Source organism: Alexandromys fortis, unplaced genomic scaffold, assembly GCF_014885135.2.
Source record: "Alexandromys fortis isolate MF-2015 unplaced genomic scaffold, M_Fortis_MF-2015_v1.1 scaffold_85, whole genome shotgun sequence".
Taxonomy (NCBI): domain Eukaryota; kingdom Metazoa; phylum Chordata; class Mammalia; order Rodentia; family Cricetidae; genus Alexandromys; species Alexandromys fortis.
The window spans coordinates 5,179,664-5,204,675 of record NW_026067975.1 but is presented as its reverse complement, the minus strand read 5'-3'; positions in this window follow the sequence as shown (position 1 = coordinate 5,204,675).

The window sequence follows — 25,012 nt, the reverse complement described above, 5'->3', positions numbered from 1 at the left end:
ATAAAGGAAGGAAAAAATTGAAGAGCTTTCCTTCATTACCATCTTTGTACTGCTCATTCATTTATGTCAGAAGAAAAGATGACTTTTTTAAAAATAATTCTTAAGATTTAACATTAAGAAAATTCTAGCGACTAAGTTATGTGACCTCCATAATAATTACATGGTAATTACATAGTAATTATGAGGTTCCTAGTAATGGGAGTCTTGGTAAAATGGAACTGGGTTGAGAAGGGAAGTATCTCAGAGCTGGCATCACTGCCAGTCAAAACCCAGCAGTAATCATTCTTCATCAGAAAGGATGCTTTTGGTATCTGCCTCTTCCAGTTTCCATCCAGAAGGCTTTGGCTGTCTTTTCTGCATGCAACTTTATTTCTCATGAAGAGGCACAACCTTCTTTTCTAACTCTATGAAAATACTCTCAAAATTCCCTAGACTCTCTCTTTGATAATAATTCTGGCTAATTCCTGAATACCCAGTTTTACTCTGGGATCCTCATGCTGCCAACATGTGCAACTACTATGCTAGATGACCATGGTGATCGGGGAGTGTCTCAGTCCCTTCTGCTCCAGACAGATGGGTTTGCTCTGAGTCATAGATCTCTGTTGACTTAGTGCTGCTGTTTGCTTCAGCCAGGGAGTGAAGTAGGCTGCAGCCTTGGTTCCTATTCTTTATCACAGCATTGCATCCAACATGAACATTTAATATCTGTGCAATTTGCTCCCCTCTTAGGTGTTTTCCTCCTTCAGGAGCTTCTCTTGTCTAACCTCCATCTGTTAGAGACATGTTTGAAACAACATGATTGGGGTTTTGTTGGTTTTCTATCTTCACATCTTCTATATCAAGCCAGGATCTTCACCTTAACCATGCCTCTTTCAGAAAAATCCACTTGGAAATACTGTCAAAACTCCATTTCTGTGTGCTATAAAAGTAAACCCCAAATATGTATATCAACTCTGCAATCTCAACAATGGCAGAAAACTGGTTTGACACCACGTACAGATAAGTGTTGAATTTTGTTTCTTATCAATGGTTCAAGGATAAAACTTTACAACAGATTTGGAGATTGCTTCCACAATATCACCTTCACTTTCAAAGACATACTGTACTAGCAATCCCTGGCACTTGATTAGAAATACAGCTCAGTAATAGAACATTTATCTATTGTGCCTTAGGTACTGGATTTAATGACTAATGCTGTAACAAAAGTAAATTAATAATTTATTTCCTTTGCTTTAATTTAAAAATGAGTACATAAACATACATAAAAATATTGACAAAATGTATTAGTCCTTCCTAAATGTCGAGTGTACATAAAGACAAAATTATAAATCAGTGATCTTTTATAATCAACTGATTAACAATTTTCTCTCTAAATGTATCATTATCTTATGTTAAATATGTAATATGTAGGCTGTACATTACACAAGCATTGATATAAAAAATAAAGTATACATAATGCTTTTCTCTCAGAGGAAACATAATCTTTAGCTATGGGTATGTATTTGAAATATGATCACTGAATCAATATATCAATATGTGTGAAGTAATGTATCCATGAAGAGAAATGATGCTTCTATTGAAGTAGAGGAAATTAGTATGCATCATTAAAAACATATGAGGTATAAACTGCAATAACATCTTGTTGAAATGATTCAGTGAACATCAAAAAATGCTTGTTGCTAAAAAATCTTTGAGGAGATGTCTCGTTTCTCTTGTCAATCACTTTGGGTTGAATCTTTTCAAAAAATAACTTAGAAACAATGAAATGGCTTAGTTGGTAAAGGTACTTAACACAAACCTGTCTACTTGAGTTAATATTTTAAATTCACATTAAAGTCAGGAGAGTCACTTATGTGAAATTGACCTCTGACCTTCACATGTGCACTTCATGTGAAAACCTATGCACATATATCATGTACTCATGCCAGCTCACAATAACACTCAATTTAAAAAGTAAATAATTTTAGTATTTATTTTGATGTTATAATTATCTAACCCTTTCATTTAATTAAAGCAAGAACATGTAAACAGAACTTACAGCAGGGACATAAAATCATTTAGCTTATGCATGAAATGTTTTACTTTTATTAGTTTTGTACTTCTAGAGATAAATTATTGAGTTTCCTTTCAAACCTAGTCATTATTTCCAAAGAGCCATTAGATTGATTGGGGGAGGGGGAGGGAAAGGGGAGGCGGCGGTGGGGAAGAGACAGAAATCTTTAATAATAAAAAAAAAGAGCCATTAGAAATATAGTGTAAACTCACACAAAAACTCAAGCCCTCATTTCTCATTTCCAGCTATGGTCTTCTTATAAGAGAAATCTTCTTGCCTCTATGTCAAAATTTTAGATGATTTTAGGTACTTTGGACCTTGATCTTTAGCTTTTCCTTTTGCTATGATGTCATCCATCTTGTACATCTCATTTACAATTAGGACAAAATTTTACTTAATAAAATTTGCATTGAGATTTTATAAAATTTCAGGAGAGCTTTGTTAAATAATTTAACTAATATAAATATGTACATATATTCGTATATATTTATAAATTTAGACTCTAAATTGTATATTTACCCATAATAGAAAAGACTATGTATATATTTTTTCAAGCTGTCTCTAGAATTTCTAATGAATATATATTATAGTCAATAAATAAAACGAGCCAGCTGTGAGATCTCAGACTTGTAAACCAAGAGGTTGAGGCAGGGAGACCACCTACAAGGCCAACTGGAATTATGTAGAGGTTTCTTAAAAAGAACCCCTCAAAAACCTGGGGCCAGTACATAAAATTATTAGCCAATAAAGTCTGGCTGTATGGTTTTAAATATGTTAGCTGTTTTGTCTTCAGCTGGAACATGCCCATCTCTCTTAGGGTTTCTATTGTTGTGAAGAGACACCATGACCAAGGCAACTCTTGGTACAGGAAAATATTTAATTGGGGCTGGTTTATAATTTCAAAGATTAGTTCATTATTAGTATGGTGGAAAACACAGAGGCTTATAGGCAAATATGTGCTGGAGAAGGAGCTGGAGAAGGAGCAAATATGTAGAAGTTCTACATTTTAATCCACAGGCAGCAGAAGCAACTATGTGTCACATTCCATGGAACTTGAGCATAGGAGACCTCAAAGCCCAAGTCCACAGTGACAAAATTTCTCTAACAAGGACACATGTAATCCTACAAAGTGATACCTCCTAATGGTACCACTTCCTATCAGGACCATTTTTTTTTTTTCAAACTACCACACCAATTTGCCAGGGTTTACACATTTAAATACCTATATCAAATTAAAAAAATGTCAAAACAGTGATCTAAGTTTACAGTGCAGGAAATATAAAAAGAGAGCATTTCAAGCAAAAAAAAAAAAGAGAAAATAATGGGTTAAAGTAGAAGAAAATTGAACTCAAGATTAAAGGCATAACAGTATCAGAACAAGAAAAGAAATATTGCTATAGACTTTCAGAGATTAATACTATAACAAATACATATTATTGATACTTTTATACAATGTATCATCTTTGTGAGATGATCAAATTATTTGAATGTTACAAATTCCTAAAGATCATCAAAGAAAAATAGAAAATGCCCGTCTCTTTGTCTGTCTGTCTGTCTATCTATCTATCTATCTATCTATCTATCTATCTATCTATCTATCTATCTATAATCTATCTATATTATATTATACTAAAGAAAATAAATGTACAGTGAAAAGATCTTAAAAACCACCTTAGACTGATTCAAGGAGAAATTTTATCTTAGAAATAATATCAACACTTTTTTTTCTTTCTCTGTCTTATTATTTATTAGTATACACCCTGGTGATGTTTCCCTCAATATTTCTGTACTTGAAGCAAATGGGATAATTTTGTAAGGTAGTCATTAGAGTCATAGTATTCTAATATTGTAATATTTAAATCAAATTATGGGGAGCAGCAAGTATCAATTGTTTCTGATACCCACCTCCTCTTTTGCAAGTGTTTTGTGAATACAGTTTGCTTGTAAGCAGTTGTAAAGTGCACACAAAAGAACAATATTCATTTGAACTGACGTAAGTGACTTTCTAAATGGTCCTTAATTCTTTCATTGTCATGAATTTCTAATATGTGTGAACTCAAGACATTGCAAAATGCATGATTTATACCTTTTATGTTCTAATTTTCCAGATCATTAGCACTTCAACACCATTTTTAGTGATTTGGTGGACTGGGGCTGAGTGATAAATCATTCCTAGAATTTGACATTCACACACAAATGAGCAAATACTCATACACTTACTATTTAATACATATTCAAACATTTTAAATTATTTATTATTTTTAAGTGCCATTAGAACTAAATATATTAATTAATCTTATGGTCTACTATCCTGCTTATAAAATAAAATAATTGTTTTTCTTCCTATGTTGGGAATTTGTTAGTATCAGATGATTTTAATATTTCACTTTATCCAAAAGACCAGACATCTAAACAAAAAATATAAAAGCACAAGAATTAAATGACTTTATACTTCAAATGTACTTAATGGATGTATTTAGAATAGTTCAACCAAATGCAAAAGAGTATAAATTCTACTCAGCATCACACAGAAGTATCTCTACAATAAGCAACATATTGTGACATAAAACAAATCTTAGCAGATTTGGAACGATTGGAATAACTTCATGATATATCTTATTTGACCACTATAATATTGAAATTTAACAATGACAGAAAATAAATCTCTAGTGAATATGCAAAGTCACGGAGATTAGACAATTCATTACTGAATGATGAATGGGTAAAAAAAAAGAAAAAATGAAGAACTAAATTAAAATTTATAACAGAATACAACACATTTCAGGGACAAGTTAAATGCATTCTTAAGAGGGAAATTTATAATGATACCTTAAAAATTGAAACAGCAAAAATAAATGACTAAATGATTCAACAAGGAATTGGAAAAAATGACAGAGAAAACTCAAAACTTGCATCTAACACTCCATAAAATAGAAAAAAATAAATTGTAAAGTCCTAGGGAATCAAAAGTATTCTGGATAGCTAACACAATCCTGAGCAAAAAGATCAATGCTTGAGTGATTAGCATTCCAGATCTCAAGATATATTACAAAGTCATAGTAATAAAAATAGATATGTAAACCAATGGAACAAAAGAGAACACTCAAACATTACTACATACAACTACAGCCATTTATTATTTGATAAAGATACCAAGATCATACACTGCAGTAAAGAACCATCTTCAAAAAATAGTGCTGAGAAAGCTGGATATCCAGATATTAAAGAATGGAATTAGATCTGTCCCTGGCACAAAATATCACTCTATGTGTGTCAATAGCTAAGTGTGAATCCTAAAAATAAACTGCTAGAAGAAAATATAATCTGTTTCTTATACAGTGCATGAAAGGATACTGCATGAACTCCATTTTGAAATGAGGTACCATTTCTCCAGAAATCAATTCCAACTCTTGACACACAACTCCAGAAAACTAAAAACTTCCTTGCAACAAAAACAATGATAACAAAATTGTACAAAGATTGTGCCACAAAAACTCACAAATATCCATTCATAGATGAGACAAACAACTATAGTGTTGAAAGGTAGGCATCCAATGGAAAAAGATCCCAAAAGCACAAACTTTATTTTTTAAAAGTAAATGATGTTGTTACCTAAAACACAGTCTCATGTATGTCTTTTTCAAGGAATTGAAATTAATACATTACATCAATGAAAATATTCCTATTGATACTCTGCTATATATGTACATCGGTGACTAGCCTAATAGTCAGCAGAAAGACTTCTTTACCCAAAAAATGATGGAAATAGATGCAGTGACCTACAACCAAGCAAACTTTATGCTAGTGTAGGAATCTGGGTGAGGGGGGAAAAGAATTGTAAGAGCTATTGGGGTCCAACTCACCCTCAAGAAAACCCAAAGAAACAAGTAACCTGGGCTCATATGGGCAACAAGAGAGCCTGCATGGGTCTGACCTAGGCAATCTTCATAAATGTTACAGTGTTTCACTTGGTCTTCTTTGGAACTCCTAACAGTGGGAACAAGGACTGTCTGTGATTCTTTTGCCTGCTTTTGGGACCCATTCTTGCTACTGGATTGCTTATTTTAAACTTACTAGGAGAGGAAGTTTCTAGTCATAGTGTAGTTTGATATGCTGTGACTAGTTGATATCCATGGAATATCTTCCCATTTTTGAAGAAAGAAATAGAGAAGGAGTGGGTGGGGGAGACACTGAGAGGGAAATTGGGAGGTGAGAAAAGAGAAGAAACTTGGATTTGGATGTAAAAATATAACAAATAAAAACAAAAAATTACACTATTAAGTTTCTTTTTTATATATTTTAAATATTTCTTTACTTAATCTCTGTATGAAAGTACAGACTTATCATCCCAGCACTTGGTACACTGAGTCATGAGACTTGTGATTTTGAGGCTAACCTAAACTACAGAATGAAACTTTGCAAAAAAAGAAATTCCCCTCATAAGTATGTATACTGTAATTACCATGTTTCCAAATGAAAAGGATTCTTGTATATTTCATTCAATTTCTCATAATAATAAGTAAATATAGAATTCTATTTAATATCTATTTATCCCCTGACACATGTCCCCATAAAAATATTTTCTAAGTTTTGAAATCTTTATTACTGTGGCTCATACAAAGCATTTTGATAGCTACCTGAGAATACTATAACATGAGTTTGTTTGAGACTATTTAATTCCAGTGAGGAAAAAGAAATGTGTGAAACTCACAAGTTAGGTTAAGCATGGATAAGATGTTGGTAACTAGAGCCTGTGTGAGTTAAACACAGAGAAGCAAAGAGCACCAAAGGCCCAGATTATTCATGAGGCATCAAGAATGTATGAGGCACCAGAGGCACTGAATAACAGGATAAATTAAATATACATGAGACATATGAAACACTTATTATTCATGAGGTCTTAATTCAGTCACATATTGTTGACATCCATTTTGGCCCAAACAGTTCTATGCCCAGAAAACTCACATAAAACCCATTAAAACCCATTGCTGTGCAGCAAGATGATCTGCAAGCTGTTGCTATTAGTCAGGGATTCTCATCTCTGTGTTTCTCCAATGGAGCGAGAACCTAACACTTGCCCAGGGCACTTTGTGCCAGTGGGTCCTTTGCTTGAACATTGACTCTCACTCTGGCAGCTCTATAATTATAGAGGAATTAGAGAAAGGTAAATTGCATATTTCACCCTGAATTCACACAGTGGGCCCGGTTGAATGCACATACTGTTATAAATATGCTCTTGTATTGTATCCCCATTGCCTTCTGCTCCATATATCAAGTGCATGTGAAAAATCAGGTGCTTTGAGCACTTTGATTTGTTTGTTCCCTACTTGGTAACTATTGTGACTGCTTCTTTTGCATTGTGCTTGAGGTTCGTTGTACTACAATAATTTTCCATATAGAATCTTCTGATCCAATCAAGCTTTGTCTGTCTTTGAAATTATTTCATTCACAAGGTCTTATTCATTTTACTGGATGTTGTACCTTCCAGACATAAATTTATAGGGAAACAAACTTCTGAGATTTTTTTGTTTGGTGTTTGGTGAGTTTTACTTTTTTTGTTTTGTGAGTGTGTGTGTTAGTTTGTATTTTTCAGCAGTTTATGCCATGCAAGAGCTATAAATGATAAGAAAAATTATTCTTCATTAGTTTTAAATTTATTTTACTTAACTTTTTGACAATAATTATTTTTATGTGTATATGTGAGGATTGCAAGTGTGCTTTGTGCAGTATATATGTACCTGTTACCAATAAAAGACAAAAAAGTTCCACCAGAAAATTGATTTCCTAATACTGGAATTATAGATGGTTATAAGCCAACAAATGGATACTGGAAACCCTACTTGGATCTGCTGTATGAATAGTACATCCCCTTAACTGTCTGGCTGTCTTTCTACCATGACTTATTTGAGGACTGGCAGCAAGTACAGAAGATAAAGTAGTAAATTTATTTTAATGTCAGCATTATGAGTTTCATTTTTCATGCAAGATGACTATCAAAAAATTTAGTTTTAACACTATAATAAATTCAATTATACTTCTAAATACATTTTACTTACATGGTAACTTTTTTGGTCTCATTAGTCAACCGATTGATGAAATGTATTTGACAAAGTCATTTATGTACTCAAGTTAAACTCAAATAAACAAGAAAAATCAATGAAGTAATTACCATTACTTAGCTCTTCTAGATATTTTAAGAATTTATATCCATGCAAATCCAAGTCTTTATGGTTTTCTGAAGCACTTAGATTACTCTCAGAGATTGGAAAGCTGCAAAGTGAATGGTCCACATAGAAAAATAATGACCACCTCATCTCTCTTTGCTCTTTTCATTCCTTTGCTCAAGAAGAAACTGCATGTTTGTGGCTTAATAGTTTTTGTTAGAACAGTTAGAATTTTTGGATGGTGCCCCAAATAAAAGATTCCAAATGAGAGTATAGACTGTGGTGAACATGTTATATAGGAAAAAAATCTTTTGAAATTATTCATAGCAAATAGCATGCAATGATGGGTAGTTCCTTTTATAATGGATTAATTATTACTTGTTTTTGTTTGAGACAGAGTCTCAAGTAGACCAAACTGATTCTGCTGATTCCCTTGTTTCCTTTTGCTAAGTTATGGCATTCAGACACTCGTCTATTATATCTGAATTGTGTCTTACTTCTTTTTTTTTTTTAAATATTTATTTATTTTGTATGCAGTTAGCCAGAAGAGGGCACCAGACCTCATTACAGATGGTTGTGGACCACCATGTGGTTGCTGGGGGATTGAACTCAGGACCTTTGGAAGAGCAGTCAGTGCTCTTAACCACTGAGCCATCTCTCCAGCCCTGTGTCTTACTTCTTAACATAAGCTATGTAACTCAGTGATCTACTAAGTACCACTTATAAAAGATCAATAAACTATTTAACAGTTTAGACAGACTATATAATAGTTATGCTGGCTAGTTTTATGTCAACTTTGCACAAGCTGTAGGTAAATCTTTAGGGCATTTTCTTAATTAGTGATCAGTGGGGGAAGGCCAGTCTGTTGTGGATAGTGACACCCTTGGATTGGTAGTCCTAAACGCTGTAAGAAAGAAGGATGAGCAAATGAAAAGGAGAAAGTCAGTTAACAGCACTATTCCATGACCTCTGCTTCAACTTCTGCCTTCACACCACTGCCCTGCTTGAGTTCCTGTCCTAATACATTTGACGCTAAACTGGTAAATGGAAGTGTGGATGAAATAAACCATTTCCTCCCCCATGTTGCTTCTACTCATGGTATTTCATCACAGCAATAGTACCCAAACTGACACAGTGGTCAAAACATTGTTGCTAGATGCTCTTTACCAACTTTGTAGTGCTGTGCTCTTTAGAAAACAGGTTCCCACTCATACTCACATACTAATAAAAGAAGAAAACACATTGTCAACATCCAGATATACTTTCTCTACATGTAGAAATGTAGCTATATTTTATATGTCCCACTATTTCTACCAATGTTCCCTTTTACCTATTAACTGTTATATATCCATGGATCTGTGTATCTTTCATGCTGTTGGTGAAAAGGAAAATCACTTCCCTTTATCCTCCCACAGTCTTTGTCTGATCTGTAATTACATTTTTACACAACAGATTAACATGTGAGAAGCTGGTTTAATCATGCATGAGAGTCCCATATTAATATGGAATTCAAGGAAAGGCCAGATTACCGAAAGTGATGTGACATCTTGTGCTACAGAACAGGACAGGATCTTGGGATTCCTCTCAAATTATGGGCATGTGAGAGGAGGAAACACACGTTGAATCCAGGTATCTTTGTTCTCCATATAAAGTCTCTCAAATGCCAATCATGGCCTGAGAGTAACTCACTTTCTAATGGAGATAGGATTAATTAATGAAAGTTTTCTTTGAAAGTGTTACTTCTTTCCCAGATTTCACTGTGTGTAGAAATGTGAAAACTGTGCAAAAGCGTACTAAGTTCATAGTAGAGTTGCTGCTTACGTCCATATGGTGTGAAGCTGTACCCTATGCCCTTGAAGGACTCAGAAAACTACACCCCCCAAAGAATAGCACTTTAGTAACTACTTCCAGTGGAGAAAGTGCCCTAGAACAATGTCCCCTGACCTTCCTTCTCCTGTCTTTCCATCTTCCACTCCATTTCTTGTCAGAAACAAGACATGGAAACAAGGATTCCTTCTTTAATTTTTTTCTCTATACAGATCATAGAAGCTTAGAAGACTCCTCTGTCCTTTCTCCCTTGAGGATTCTCTTCCCAGATGATTCCTGCCCCCTTACTTGTAGAAGAAATGTTAGTTCAAAAAGCTCAAGGAAAATCTGAATGAATACGCCTTTCTAGGTTTCCTTCTGTAAAATTTTATTCGTACATATCCCTCTGAGAAATCCAAAGCAAACAAACAGCAGACAAAAAAAAACAGAAGAAGAACAATACAATGCATTTTAAATAAATAATAGAATACTAAATATATAACATTGCCTATGGTCATGAATGCTCTAAAATAAAATCAATTGGGTATCTGTTAGAAGTCTGTTAGGATATCTGTGAAGAACTTTTACACAGAAAACTGAACATTAACATCTATGTTAGAGAAACTTCTGTGATTAAAAACATAAATACTTTAGTTAGTCAGATTAAATCAATGTTTAAACCAGGATCTAGAGGGGATAAGCCAATGACTGAGTCTGGAGAATGTTTGGTACTGGGACTCAGTGTATGGTGAAATGAAAACATAAAGTTAGTATTATGAAAATTTAAATTTCTTCTCTGAGTCTAAGTTACTTTTATGAATATATATTCCAGGAAAAATACATTGAAATCTATAATTGCAGCTTAATGCTGAGTTATTAATATATCAAATTTAGTAGTATGCTTCCAAAGAAATAGAATAAATTTAGAGATGATTTTACATAACAGCTCATATTTTTAATAATTAATTTTTATGTCTGTTTCAGGAGCATTGTGTAAATCAGAGAAGAAATTTGTTGGGTGAATTCTACCCATTTAATCTAATGATTCTGGGATCAAACTCAGGTCATTGCATTTGGTGCAGGTATTTTACTGAGCCAATATTTCTTACTGTAAGAAATTAATTTAAAATGTTTAGTAGAGTTTCATACAAGAGGAGGCTATCAAATGTTATTTGCAAGTGATGTGTATTTTCCAAAAGAAAAAACTGAGCAGATGAAAGCCATTTAACTATGTTTGATAATAGACACGGGCAAAGATAGTTCCATCAACCAAATTCTGAGTTGAGTGGTATACTTAATATTTGAATTAATTATCCTAAAACAGGGGATTTTCATCTAAACCTCAGTTGCCCATTCCTTGCTGACCTCCAACTAACCCTTCAGCTCTGCATGTCAACACATATGAGGCTGGCAACGGGCAATATTTATGTAAGAAATAGCATTCTTCTATATCTCACAGTTGCATTTACTCACTTTTGTGTTAATATATTTCAAATACTTTATGAATATATGCATGTGAACATATGTGTATATATACATAAATATGTAAATTACCAGCTTAAAATTTCTATTATTTCACTTCATGATTTCTTAGTGATTAGTCTTTCTGGTCTGAGGAGCATCAAATAATAAATGATCATGAGTTCCACATGAACCTAAACTATATATTGAGACTTTATCTCAAAATATTAAAAGTCATATCCAAAAAAATAACAAAACTGAAGCAAATAAATCAGTGGAGGAAAATCAAAGGCACTACTAGTTAAGAAATAGTATAATATACACATAAGAATGTAAAACATTACAACTTTCCATCTTCTATCTATATAGACACACTTATTCTCATATGTGGCTAGGTATACACATAAGCTGAACACATTGACTTTTAAATACATATATAATTGCTTTTAGAGATAGGCATAAAACTGACAAGACTAAGTTATCCTCGGTGGTGAAAAGCACTCTAAAATATGATTTCAATTCTTTGCATTATTATAATTGTTGTATCTTTATAAAGGCAATGACATTTTTGGCATTATTTTTGTTACTGAATATAAACCACACCTCTTACATTAGTGCACACTGTCTACCATCTTGGGGAAAGTAAATTTTATTCGTTTATTTGTAATAGTATTTTACTATTGTTTTGTATGTGTGTACATGATGAAAATTAATCTTGAAAGCCCATAACTTAAAATTCATCAAGCAAGTATTATTTTACTTAAAGTATGTGTAAGATTTTATGGAGGACTCAGTGAAAGTGGAAATATCCAAATACAAATTTGCTACTGAGTTGCTGCATTGGTCGCATGTCTACATGGCTGTCTGCCTCTCTACTTTCAGTGAGGCAATGGTTCTTCAGTTCATCGGATATAATGAGCGCCTGTGCTGTCAAGCGCAGTGAATCCTGTGGAAATCGAAGTGCATTTCCCGTGAACATTTTCTGTGGTATATTTTAAATGCTGTCTTGACGATGATATGACGTGGGTTTTTTTGTTATTGTTATTGTTTTCTGGCACGAATACATCATTATTCTGTAATTCCTCTAGTACCATCATTAACCTTTAACAGTACAACATATGATATATAAACAGAAGCTTAGAAAAGATAACTGGCTATTGGGCTTTGTAAAAAAAGTGGATTCTGTTTTTGTGATGAGAGTCATTATTATTATTGTTATTATTATTTTATAGAAAGGTCATCTTTCATTGAGAAGTTTGTCATGTGTGTAAATAAAATATAGATAATATCATGATTTTTTAATTTAATAAATTTCAAATGGATAGAAAATATGAACCGTCATAATCTTTAAGCTACCAAGCCATTCTGTAAATCAATTTCTTATGTTCCTATTTTATCTTATATTCTTATCAATTATCATACAAGAAGGAAAAATTTTGTTAAGAGCATTTAAGCTTTTTTATTAGCGAAATTAAAAATCTTAGAGGTTTACTCCATGTGTGAGAGTTCCTAGAGATGGAAGGAGATCTCAAAACACAAAAAGGAGCTTTTCCCAGCTTGCATGTGGGCATTTATATTCTCTGAACTCTTGTTTGCCAAAGGTTTTACTATGGTAAAACAAGAAGTCATAATTCTCTAATATATAATAGTAATAAATTATATTCAGAGACTATTTATAATTATTTTTTCTTTTGACATTGTGTTACAATTCACTGTCCCTGGAATTATCTGTTTTGATAAATAAAACCTGGGTGAAATGTGTTATTTGCACATTTCCAGCTAAGAGTTTTGAGCCTGTGGACACCTTGTCTGCACACCACTTCTCTCTTCAGTGAGTGCAGAAGCCCAGAAACAGAGTCTGTGAGGCTAGGTCCTTAAGTGAAAGGTAGACCAGAAGTCCCCAGGTCTATAAATCCCATTTTTATGGGACCTTGGGTTTATAGTGATGATGTTCTCCATAAACGGCAATGGACAGATATTTGTTTTTTTATTATCTTTTTATATTTGAAGTTTAACGCTATGAATTTCTGTTTTTCTGCTTAATCATTTTTCCGTTTCAACTAGGGAGTCCTCTATGACCTTTGTGTAGTCATGATTTTTAAGAGCAGCAAAGAATCATGGTGGGCCTGGGTTGTACTGCATTATAGTGCAGATTGACTGGAGGGAGAGAGAATATTAATAGATACAAACACAGTAATTTATAACAAAGCTGGGGCTATAGCACAGTGGTAAAACAGCATATTCTTTAGGCCCTAGGATCAATCTCCAGTACTGCATAATAATAATAATAATAATAATAATAATAATAATAATAATAATAATAATATCTAAATGCACACTATATTAGCCTGCTACAGCTTGTAAAGCAAAGTGAATCACAGATAAAAATATTTAACTAACACAAAATAGTTTAAAACACATACATACTGACAGGCCAGTTTTTGAAGTTTCATGGGGTCTCAGGTTTCAAACACTGGATGAGCTAGAAGTCGGTTCAGCAATGCCTGGGCAATTGTTTTTTTTTTTTTTTTTTTTTTCCTGGAGTTTCTCTGTGTAGCTTCTGGCTCAGTCTTAGAACTTGCTCTTTCCAGGCTGTTGGACTCGAACTCCTGAAGTCAGGTGTCGCTGTCACTTCTTTGTACCATGCTTTCCCTTATCCACAGCCCAAGCATTAACAGATGCACCCTTTAATCCTGTGTGGTNTTTTTTTTTTTTTTTTTTTTTTTTTTTTTCCTGGAGTTTTCCTCCCTAGTGTCTGGCTCAGAATTGAGAGTGAAGCTTTCCAGGCTATTGCAGAGAGGTTCCTGAAGTCAGGTGTCGCTGTCACTTCTTTGTACCATGCTTTCCCTTATCCACAGCCCAAGCATTAACAGATGCACCCTTTAATCCTGTGTGGTGTGTTTTATATCCTTTGTGTATAAGAGGGCGACTGATTTTCTGGAGTTGATCTTGTATCCTGCCACATTACTAAAGGTGTTTATCAGCTGTAAAAGTTCTTTGGTGGAGTTTTGGGGGTCACTTATGTACACTATCATATCATCTGCAAATAACGAAAGTTTAACTTCTTCCTTTCCAATTTGAGTCCCCTTGATCCCCTTATGTTGTCTTATTGCTATTGCTAGAACTTCAAGCACTATATTGAAGAGGTATGGCGAGAGTGGACAGCCTTGGCGTGTTCCTGAGTTTAGTGGGATGGCTTTGAGTTTCTCTCCGTTTAATTTGATGTTAGCTGTCGGCTTGCTGTATATAGCTTTTATTATATTTAGGTATTACCCTTGTATCCCTAGTCTCTCCAAGACTTAGACAGTGGGAGAATGATGGCCACTCTTTGGAAGCCTTTCTTAGTTCCGAGTTTAGTCATTCGGTTCTCACTGTCCCAGCACTTGTTTCCCTCCTTTATTTTCAACCATCATCGTCAATCTCCTTTCTCTTCCTCTTGCTCCTGGTGACCACAGAAATTTCTTTTCTTTTGCTTTACCTCTTAAAGGATGTATAGAAGCCTGCTTTGAAGTAAGAAATCATAGGTGGGTGGCTTTTTTTTTCAGGGGTGAGGCCTTCAGGATACACAAGACTCCTATCTATTGATAGCCTGTTCTCCTTGATGTTGGATTCATTTGATTTATTTCATATTATTAGTACCTGAGAATCTGTGTTGCTGATTTTTGGTATTTAAAAAGAGCTAAAATTAATATTTTTGAACAAGTCTTAATGTAGACAGATTTTTACTTAAGAAATGTTTAAAAATTTATTATTTACTAGTTTGTTGTTGAAGTTAATTGTCTTTTGTCATTAAGACAAATCTTGTTTTTCATTTCAGTAAAGGCATAGAGTATAAAAAGTTGAGCAAGAGATATTCAATATATTGATTTGAAACAAGTATGTTTGATGTAAAATCAGTTGCAATTTAGTGATGTGGGATGTCTCTCTGTATGCTGTGACTATCTTTTCTTAACATTGGTTAATAAAGAAGCCAATTTAGTTAGTAGCCAGGTAGGATAGAGTCAGGCAGGAAATCCAAACAGAGATACTGGGAGAAGATGGGCAGAGTCTGGGAGATGCCAGCAGCAGCCAGAGAAGTATGATGTGAGGTAACAAGCCATGAGCCTTTTGGTAAAATATAAAATAATAGAAATGGATTAATTTAAGTTGTAAGATGTACTTAATAATAAGCCCGAGCTAAAGCAGTTTGTAACTAATACGAAGTCTCGGAGTGGTTATTTGGAAACTGTTAGTAGGACAGAGGCCTCCAGTTACAATTGAGAAGTTATACTTCAGAAAACTTTAGAACATTTTGGGATGTGGGTGCATTAGGCAATAAACCAAGGACAGAGAAATGGCTTAGTGGATAAGGCATTTTGCATGCAAGGACAAGCATTTGGGTGAACATAATGAACTTGGTGGCCAACCTGAATCTTAGCATTCAGAAATCAGAGAGGCGGTCCTGGGCTTACAATATAAGGTGAAGAGTGATGGGAGATTAGAGTGACATTAACCTCCCTCCCCCACATTGATGCATATACACATTCAGATGAAACGTTCATACACATGCACACCCACACACGTGTGCACGTACATATACAGATGTACACACATCACACGCATGAAAAAGGAAAATAAACCAAATAGAACTTGTAAGTAAATTCTTTTGTTTTCCATCCTTGTGACAGATTTGATGTTTACTGAGTTCTTAAACTTATATCTAAGAGAATATTTTCACATTTTTCCAGCCTGGTAGCCCTATCCAGTAGTAACATCTTTCCACCCCACCTTGCCAGCTGCTACATATGACTGTGATCACAGGGTGCTTCTGAAATTGACTAAGTCACTTAAGCCCGTGATCGTCCTTAGATGTTGTCATAAAGAATGTTCTTTTGTATGGCTAATGACATTGAATTAGAAATGTGTAGTATACTTAATCCTCTCTTCAGCTGATTTGATGGGCATCATCACCCGGTTTTCTGTGGTAGTAATCATCTAGAGCCTTGCGCACACTAGCAGGTGATCTACCAATGAATGACTCTCCCAGCTCCTGTAGCACATTTTTAATTGAGTTATCATTTTATTCACTGTTATACTTTTTGTAATTTCTTATACATAATGGATATTTGACTCTTGTCAAATGTATTGTTTGAAACTTTTGTGTAAATATTAAGACTTCTGGTTTAGTGTTTTTATGAGATCCCCGAGTGAGCGAATGAGTGGGTCTCTGTGTCTATATCTGTTTCATGTGCCTTCTCATGGGTTATTTTCCTTCTGTTTGTTTTGTCCTATTCCAATGTGTTAAATTTTGTTTTATAGTATTAAATTGTATTTTTATACCTTGGATGCTTGTTTTCTTTCTAAGGAGGTGCATAAATGGGTGAAGCAGAATGAGAGCGGAGGTGAGGAGGACCTGGGAGGTGTAGGAGGTGAAACTGTAATTACAAAATTTTCTGAAACAGCAAAATCATTTCTTTAGTCACTGCCTCCACTGCCTTTAGATGATTCTTGACAATACAGATGTGTTAAATTAGGAGCCATGACATCAATCAAAATGCCTGTTTAACTGACCTATATCACAAAATTCTGCTCATTATATGATAACTAAATTAACAACTACTACTGTATTCATAACTTTTTACTTTTCCGTGGCATTTTAGGAAGCAGTATACAGTCCAGGTCAACAATTTTACACTTACTGAATTTGCATTTTGATATTAAGAATGAGGAGATATTAATTTGTCTTCTAGTATTGCTGAAGACCTACTATGATGCCTATATGAGGAGACAACTCTATAATTGGTCTTCCATTATTACCACATTCTTACTGTGATGCATATATTTTGAGAAAACCCTATAATCTGTCTTCTGATATGATACTGCCATCCTACTGTGATACCTGTAAGCGAGAAAACCATATAATCTGTCTTCTAGTATCACTACAGTCATGCTTCAATGGGTACACAATAAGGCAGCCCTATAATCTGTCTTCTAGTGTCATTGTAGCCCTACTGTGATGCCTATAAAAGTCATAACCATGTAATTTGTCTTCTAGTAATACTGCAGCCCTACTGTGATGCCTGAAAGGTGACACAACCCCAGATGTATTTAATATGCAGTTACATTTGAAATTTGTTTTCGTGTGTCTTATATAGGTGATGCATTTTACACTATAAAACATCTTAAACATGACTTTGCTGTAGGCTGTTTCCTCCAGTTTAGTAAAGATTTCATTGCTGCTGTACAATTTCCCAGAACATTTTTCCTTTGACATCTAAATAAATCTCAGCCTTTGAACAAAGTGGAATAGGGGAGCATCATGATTAAGCTCTCAGTAACTCTGAACTAATTTTTTCATACTCACGGTATTTACTGTAGAAGACAGAGAATGTATATTTGTTTTGTACGCTCATGTAAGACAATACATTTGCGAATTTTGTCTAACCTTTGTTCATTTTATTCTCAGCTGGTTGGTTTCTCTTAGTTGGCTAATTTTTTTTCAAATTAATTTTTATTGAGCTCTACATTTTTCTCTGCTCCTCTCCCTGCTTCTCCCCTCCCCCTTCAACCCTCCCTTAAGGTCCCCATGCTCCCAATTTACTCAGGAGATCTTGTCTTTTTCTACTTCCCATGTACATTAGATCTATGTAAGTCTCTCTTAGTGTCCTCATTGTTGTCTAAATTCTCTATGATTGTGGTTTGTAGACTGGTTTTCTTTGCTTTATGCGTAAAAAATACCTTGCAGACCAAATTATTTCATTTTTCTCAGGGTCTTTTGAGCTTTCTGGAAATTTGTATCCTTATCTTCCACTGTATTTGGGAAGACCTTAAGCCATTGTTATATTTCTTTCCTGTCTCTGCCATTCCCCTTTTCTTTCTTTCTGGGATACCCACAATGTCTGAGTTATAGTTTTATAAAAACTAATGTATAGTTCACTGAGGTGAACTATACCTCTCAAAGGCTTTTTCCAGAATTTCCAAATCCTTCTTTTCTTACCTTACTCTGATATTTCAAAATACCTGTCATCAAATTTAGGGATTGTTTTTTTTTCTGTCTGCCTCATTTTGTTGCTGATGTTCTTAACTGTGCTTTTAAAGATATTTATTGAGCTATTTAGTTGAGGGATTTCTGTCCAGCTCCTTTTTCTCCTCTTTCTGTCCCTTGCTGATTCTCCTCTCATTTCATATGGTGCCTTCTCAGCATTTCATCAAGCTGGCTATTTTTTTTCCATCTGAGTTTCTACAAAAATCAATATTTTGAATTATTTGTCAGGCAATTTACTTAGGTCTTCCTCATGATTTGTTGTTAGATGGCTATTGTCCTTGTACAGAGAGTTGCCCACCCCTGCCACCCCATGTTTCTTCATGATTCTTCCAGCACCTTGTTCTTTGCGTGTTTGGCAGGTCATTTTCAGAATACATTTTATGGTAAGAAATTTTTACCTGGTGATACATTCTCGGCTTTTTAAATATATAAGGCATGTTGACTTTTGTTCTATGTGTTGGTGATGTCGCATTGTTTCACAAAGCCTCATGGAATGCTTGTCGGCTGGTACAAACATGCCTCAGTTGCTAACACAGCACTCATAGGCAGCACAGATTCACTGGCAGCTCCTTTATGTGTCTCTGAACGTGAGTGTGGAGCATCTGTAAATTCCTGCTGAATACAGTGTACCTGTGATCACTCTCGTGAACTGACACAGATAAAATGCAGTCAAGGCAACAGCAGAGAAAGACTGTTCTTTCTTTTCCAAGTGTTGTGAAATATGGGGCTGCCACCATGAGCCTCAGTGAGTATGGACCAAGGTACCAAATAATAATAGGAAGCACTTCTCAGTGTCTGAGGTCTTCACATGGGCAGCACTGTAACAGTATCCCTGATACCATGCCATGTAGTTTAAGGAACGCACAGAAACCTAAGAGTTTCATTATTTGTCATCTAGTTGAATCATTTGTCGTCCACCTAATGAACTCGTAATGATATACTCTGTAGATTCTACACAACACTTGAAAATGGTGACTTACTACCTGATTATTCTTGCTTATTTATTTCTACAGTTAATGTGGGAGGAAAAGAATCCCTTAATATTACAACTATTATAAAGTTTTGGAGCAATGTTAACTTAAATACAAAAGTTGTGCCCTTTTGGAAAGATAATATAGAATAAAAGTTTCTTACAAAGATTGGAGGTAAGCCAGAAGGGAAATTTCTGTCTTTCATCTACACGTGTTTTAAATACATAAAAGCATAAAGGACAGTGTTCATGTGTGTTCTCAAGTCTTAAGTGCACAAGCAATAAAATTAATAAACTTCCCCATTTAGTTCCCATTCTAAGTGAATACTGATCCAAAGTTCATGAGTTGCACAATTAAGGTAATTAATAGTCAACCACTATAACTCCCTTAAAGGCTCTCTAATTGCTTTTGATTTTTCGTATAATTTCGATGAAAAATGTCAAAATAAAAAATGAGGTCAAAGAGAGAAAGTGTTGCTAATTTTGCAGAGAACCCAGGGTTCTTTGATGTTTTGAAGCAGAAAAAAGCAAAAGTAGAGGAAGTGCGCCCCTGTCAGATGAAAGGCAGAACTGCGTGGTTTGATGGAATGCACAGATGAGAAAACATTTCAGTGAAAAACCAGTCAGTAATTTGTAATATTTAAGAAAAAATACTCTAATTATAGTTATTGGAATTTCAATATTAAAAATAAAATATATTGATCACATTTACATCAGTGGTTTAAATTCAGTTTTGGAGGAGGGAATCAAAGGATGAATACAAAGGAGCAAACTGGAGGAAAGTGACTTGGTAGATGAGGACAAGATAGATCTCAGAATCCTCCCTTTCTTCTTCCTACATTTCCTGCAACCTTCTTAATATCATCCTTCCTTCCTCCCTCCCTCTTATTTTCTTTCCTTCCTTTCCTGTTTTCTTCTTTCATTCTTGTTTTCCTTTCTAGAAAATTATTAAAAATGACCATTCTATAAAATTGAAACAAGAGCAATGAACAATGACAGCACACATATATAGATATATAGGAAATAGAACATTCACAAGATTATCAGTTGTCAAGCTTTTTTATCAGAATGTGTTTTCTACCAAAATCTTATTTTCTGTACAGTGGAAAGAAAGATGCATATCTGCCAGGATACTCCACTGCACATACCTGTTGGCAACAAACCCTTCAGTCAGTACTTGGTGCTCTTTTTGTTCATTTTAATTTTCAACCTCTGTAGCATGACTTTGGTATCATTGCAATTAACAGTAAAAAGTACATTTTCAATTGTATGTAGGTATAGACACATACATATAACTGAGCATATTTGAAAAATATAAATTTATACTACAGTGTCTTTTTAAAACTGGAATCTATGATACATTAGGAAGATATTGCAAATTAAGATTGCTTTATGATAATATTAAATCACCCTGAAGGTTTTATTTTGTTTCCAGAAGCTACATGGTAAGGAGGAAACCATTGTTCTTTTGTATCATGGAAGGAGAAGCTAGGTTTTAGCTCTCAGTAAATGTCTAAGTTGTTAGACTTAGGGTAAAACTGTGGACGTAGTCAAATATTTAAGTGTAGTGAACACTGGCAGTGTCTATGTTTATTTGTTTTGAAGATGTGAATAATTTGTCCTTGAGGCTTAGTCAACAACAAATTATCAGAGTTTAAATTGCTGCCTGTTGACATAATTTTGAAATTATTAGTTTTAGCTTTTAGATATAAAGAAATGATAATGGCCCCGCAGTCCACCCCAGCCATATAAATGTTCCCCATATTCAGATGGTCTAGTTTGGTCCTATACTAGTCCCTTCTCTGTCTGGCTTGAGTTGGTGAGCTGCCATTAGCCCAGGTAAACTGTTTCAGTGGGTGTCATGGCCTTGACCTCTTTGCTCATATTCTTACTCCTCCCACTCTTCAACTGGACTTTGGGAGCTCAGCCCATTGTTCCACTGTATGTCTTTGCCTCTGTTTCCATCAGTTGCTGGATGAAGGTTCTATGATGATACTTAAGTTAATCATCAATCTGACTACAGGGAAAGGCCAGCTCAGGCACCCTCTCCACTATTGCTTAGGGTCTTATTTGGGTTCATTCTTGTGGATTCCTAGAAATTTCTCTAGTGTCAGATTTCTTTTTTTTTATTATATGATTAGCATTATTTAACATTTATATATAAATGACCTTAAAATTTATAACTATTCAATATTTATATTTTCTCATAATATATTTTTTCTCTGATATTTTTTATTACTTTATACATAATAGGAATCAAAATATCCATTTCCTCCCCTTCTCCCACTTCCCTTCAGCTCCCTCTCCCCTCCCTGCCCCCTCCAGTCCTAAGAGAGGGCCAGGTTCCCTGCCCTGTGGGAATTCCAAGGCCCTCCCCCTCCATCCAGGCTTAGGAAGGTATGTATCCAAATAGAGTAGGATCCCAAAAAGCCAGTACGTGCAGTAGAGATAAATCCCAGTGCCATTATCTTTGGCTTCTCAGTCTGCCTCAATTGTGAGCCACATTCTGAGGGTCCAGTTTGATCCCATGCTCTTTCAGTCCCAGTCCAGCTGGATTTGGTGAGCTCCCATTAGATCAGTGGGCTGAGCAGCACCTGCTCTACAGAGCCCTGCTCTTTCTCCCATCACTGTATTTTATGACTGCTTGTTTCAGTCAATATGAGGCATAGAGGAAATGAGTGACTAAAATATTGTCCATTTTTTCTGTTTATATGGCTTATTATATTCTAAAATAAACCCATGAGAGCCTTACTGTCGCTCATATAGCAAATGCTACGATGTGAGTTAAAGACATTTTCCAACGTGAAAGAAGTTTTGATCCCGCAATGCCAAGTGATTTTGCTGCTCGTGCTCAGTAAGATCCCTGCTGAATTGGCATATGATCTGCTAGCTGCCTCCTTTCTATCAGCGGGCCCTTTAAGGGGCTCTCTGCTGGAAATTCTAGATGAAGTCAGTGCAAACAGACAAAACACAACAAATGATAAATTATTCCAGCAGATAGTCCCCCATTTTGGCATACAGCTGAATTTCATAGAATGTGATGTTAATTGCTTACATAATGAAAATTATTCCCTACTCAGAAATGCAAGAACATACTGAATACTCAGGAGTAACCTATTGGTTTCCTCTGATTTTTCAATTAAATATGATTTAATTACCAGAGGACAGGGAATTACATTTTCAAAAGTGGCTTCAAGGTGAATTCTAGAACAGAAGCAACTTACTTATGCTAATGTCAGCTAACATTAGCAACTAAAGTAACTGTCAACACTTAAATAGGATTTTATTGCATTGAAGATGCTTAGAAATATTAAAAATTAGTATTATAACTTCATTTAGTTTGTAATAATGTAATATATAAGTACTTAATTCAGTTTTATCTATTATATTTAATATTCAGAGAAATACATTTTATCTTTCTCATGCTCCATCCTTTCTCCATTTTTTATTTTCTTCTTTTCTCTGTTTTTATGTTTCTGTTTCTTTTGAAGTAAAGTTGATATTTAATGTGTGTTTACTAAATCACAAAACATTTTAGTCCACTTGTTATTGGTATTCTAGAACACCTGGGAGTGATTGCTCTTCTCTTTTGTATGTTTCGAGAGTAAGTTCCCAGGAGAGTTCCAGGTCATTTCCATCTCAATTCTTCTGTGCCCAAAGTATATGATGTCTTCATCAACAGGGTCTTATCTTCAACTTCAGAGAGGCAACCAAAGCAGTCCTAATAGCTTGCATTGTTTTGGGATTCTCTCTGAGAGTGAGGTTTCCTCTCCTGGAAATGTGTTGTACTGGATTTTCGTTAAGTTTCTAATTCTTATGATGTACATTATAATGCTAAGCAGTATAACTTCATTTAAATTATTTATACCTGTATACTTAAATACATATATTATCTATGTGCCTTTAAGTAAACATAAAGTAACGTTTTCCTATGTGATATTCAATTTTTTTTTATCTTCCTCTCTGCTTTCTTCTCCCTCACTATTGCCTTCCTTCTCTCCAAATGAAAATGACCATTTTTATACGTTTCCATTTACAGCACCTGTGCCTACTATCCCTTCACAAAAGCCCCTTCTCTCTACAACGTTTCCCTTTTTTACTTTCCTGACTTCTTCAGTGAGTCCAGATTTTTAATCACGTGTAAAGATTTAGAGCTAGGATCTACAAATAAAAGAGAACACAAAGTGTGTTTCTAGGTCTGAGCTACCTCAATCGGTGCAAGATTTTCTAGTTCCATCCGTTCGCTTTAAACATAAATTATATGGAACACAGTGCTGGTACTGAGAAGCCTCAGAACTTGTCAGTATCTAGTGAATGCTGTCATGCTGTGTCATAACGTTGTTGAGGAACAAGTAAACATGGCAGAGACAAAGGGACGAGGGGGAAACAGCCCCTCCCAAAACAAGCCTTGCTCTTGCTATGACTGACCCTATTCACCCAAGAGAACAATGATAATATGGCACATTTATCTCTTAATGTCTGGATGTTCAACATGGGTAATTTAATTCCTTCATGAGTTTTGGAGGGCACAAAATATAGCACATAAAATCACCGTGAATTCCCCAGCTCTGTTCTAACGCAATGGTATGCCTGGCTTTTGTCTAAATGTTAAATTTTTTAACTTAGCTGATTTTTTTTTCTAATCTCCATTTTCCTGGAAGATTTGGAATGGGATTAAAATTTTGGTATGGTTAAGAATTCAATGATATAGTGATTTAAGATGTCAATACTTTATACATATATAATTATCTATGGTTTTCTAATGAGTTTAAATGCACCTTAAAATCAAAATGCATAATAATATTTTTTACATCTAAAGAGATATAAAAATGAATAAACAGGCTGGGAGAAGAAAGAAAATCTTATTATAATTTACCACTAAACTCTTTTCATTGCCAGAATGTTCTCATATATATTAGACACCTTTGTGGCTTTACAATATTCATCGTCATAAAAATATATAAATAAATATAGGTAAAAGACGAGAAATAAAAGTATAAAAATAAAAAGGATAGTTCAAACAAAATAAAAAAACAGTACTAAAATATAGTTAAAAGAAAGAGAAAATGAAAACCCACTGGGGTTCTTCTTTCCAGGGCCTCCCATCCTGGAATCTAATTGACTGTGCTTGATTGAGGTGGTGAGTAGCTGGTGTCTATTGCTCTTGTTTTCACCACAGTGGCTGCATTGTACTGGGCTGCAGGTTGGACATGTCAAGACAAGGGGAGCACTGGGGTTATATCTGCTTTAGAAGCAGCCCTTCTTCATGTGCCAACAACTCTTGTTTACTCCAGTGAGCTTTGTGGCCTCTGCTCGGGTTCCCACATATTCTAGAAGCTTTATAGCTTAGGAGGCAAAAAATCCAAGTCAAAGGGTACCCTTCATGTGAGTATATTAGAGATGATAAATGCTCTACGTGATTGTTTTACAAATGAATATAAACATTTATGGGGTGAAATGATTTCTTAGTGGAACAACTTTGAGTTTAATCCTTCTACTTAGTAAGAGTTTGGGTAGAAATGAGCATTTTATCT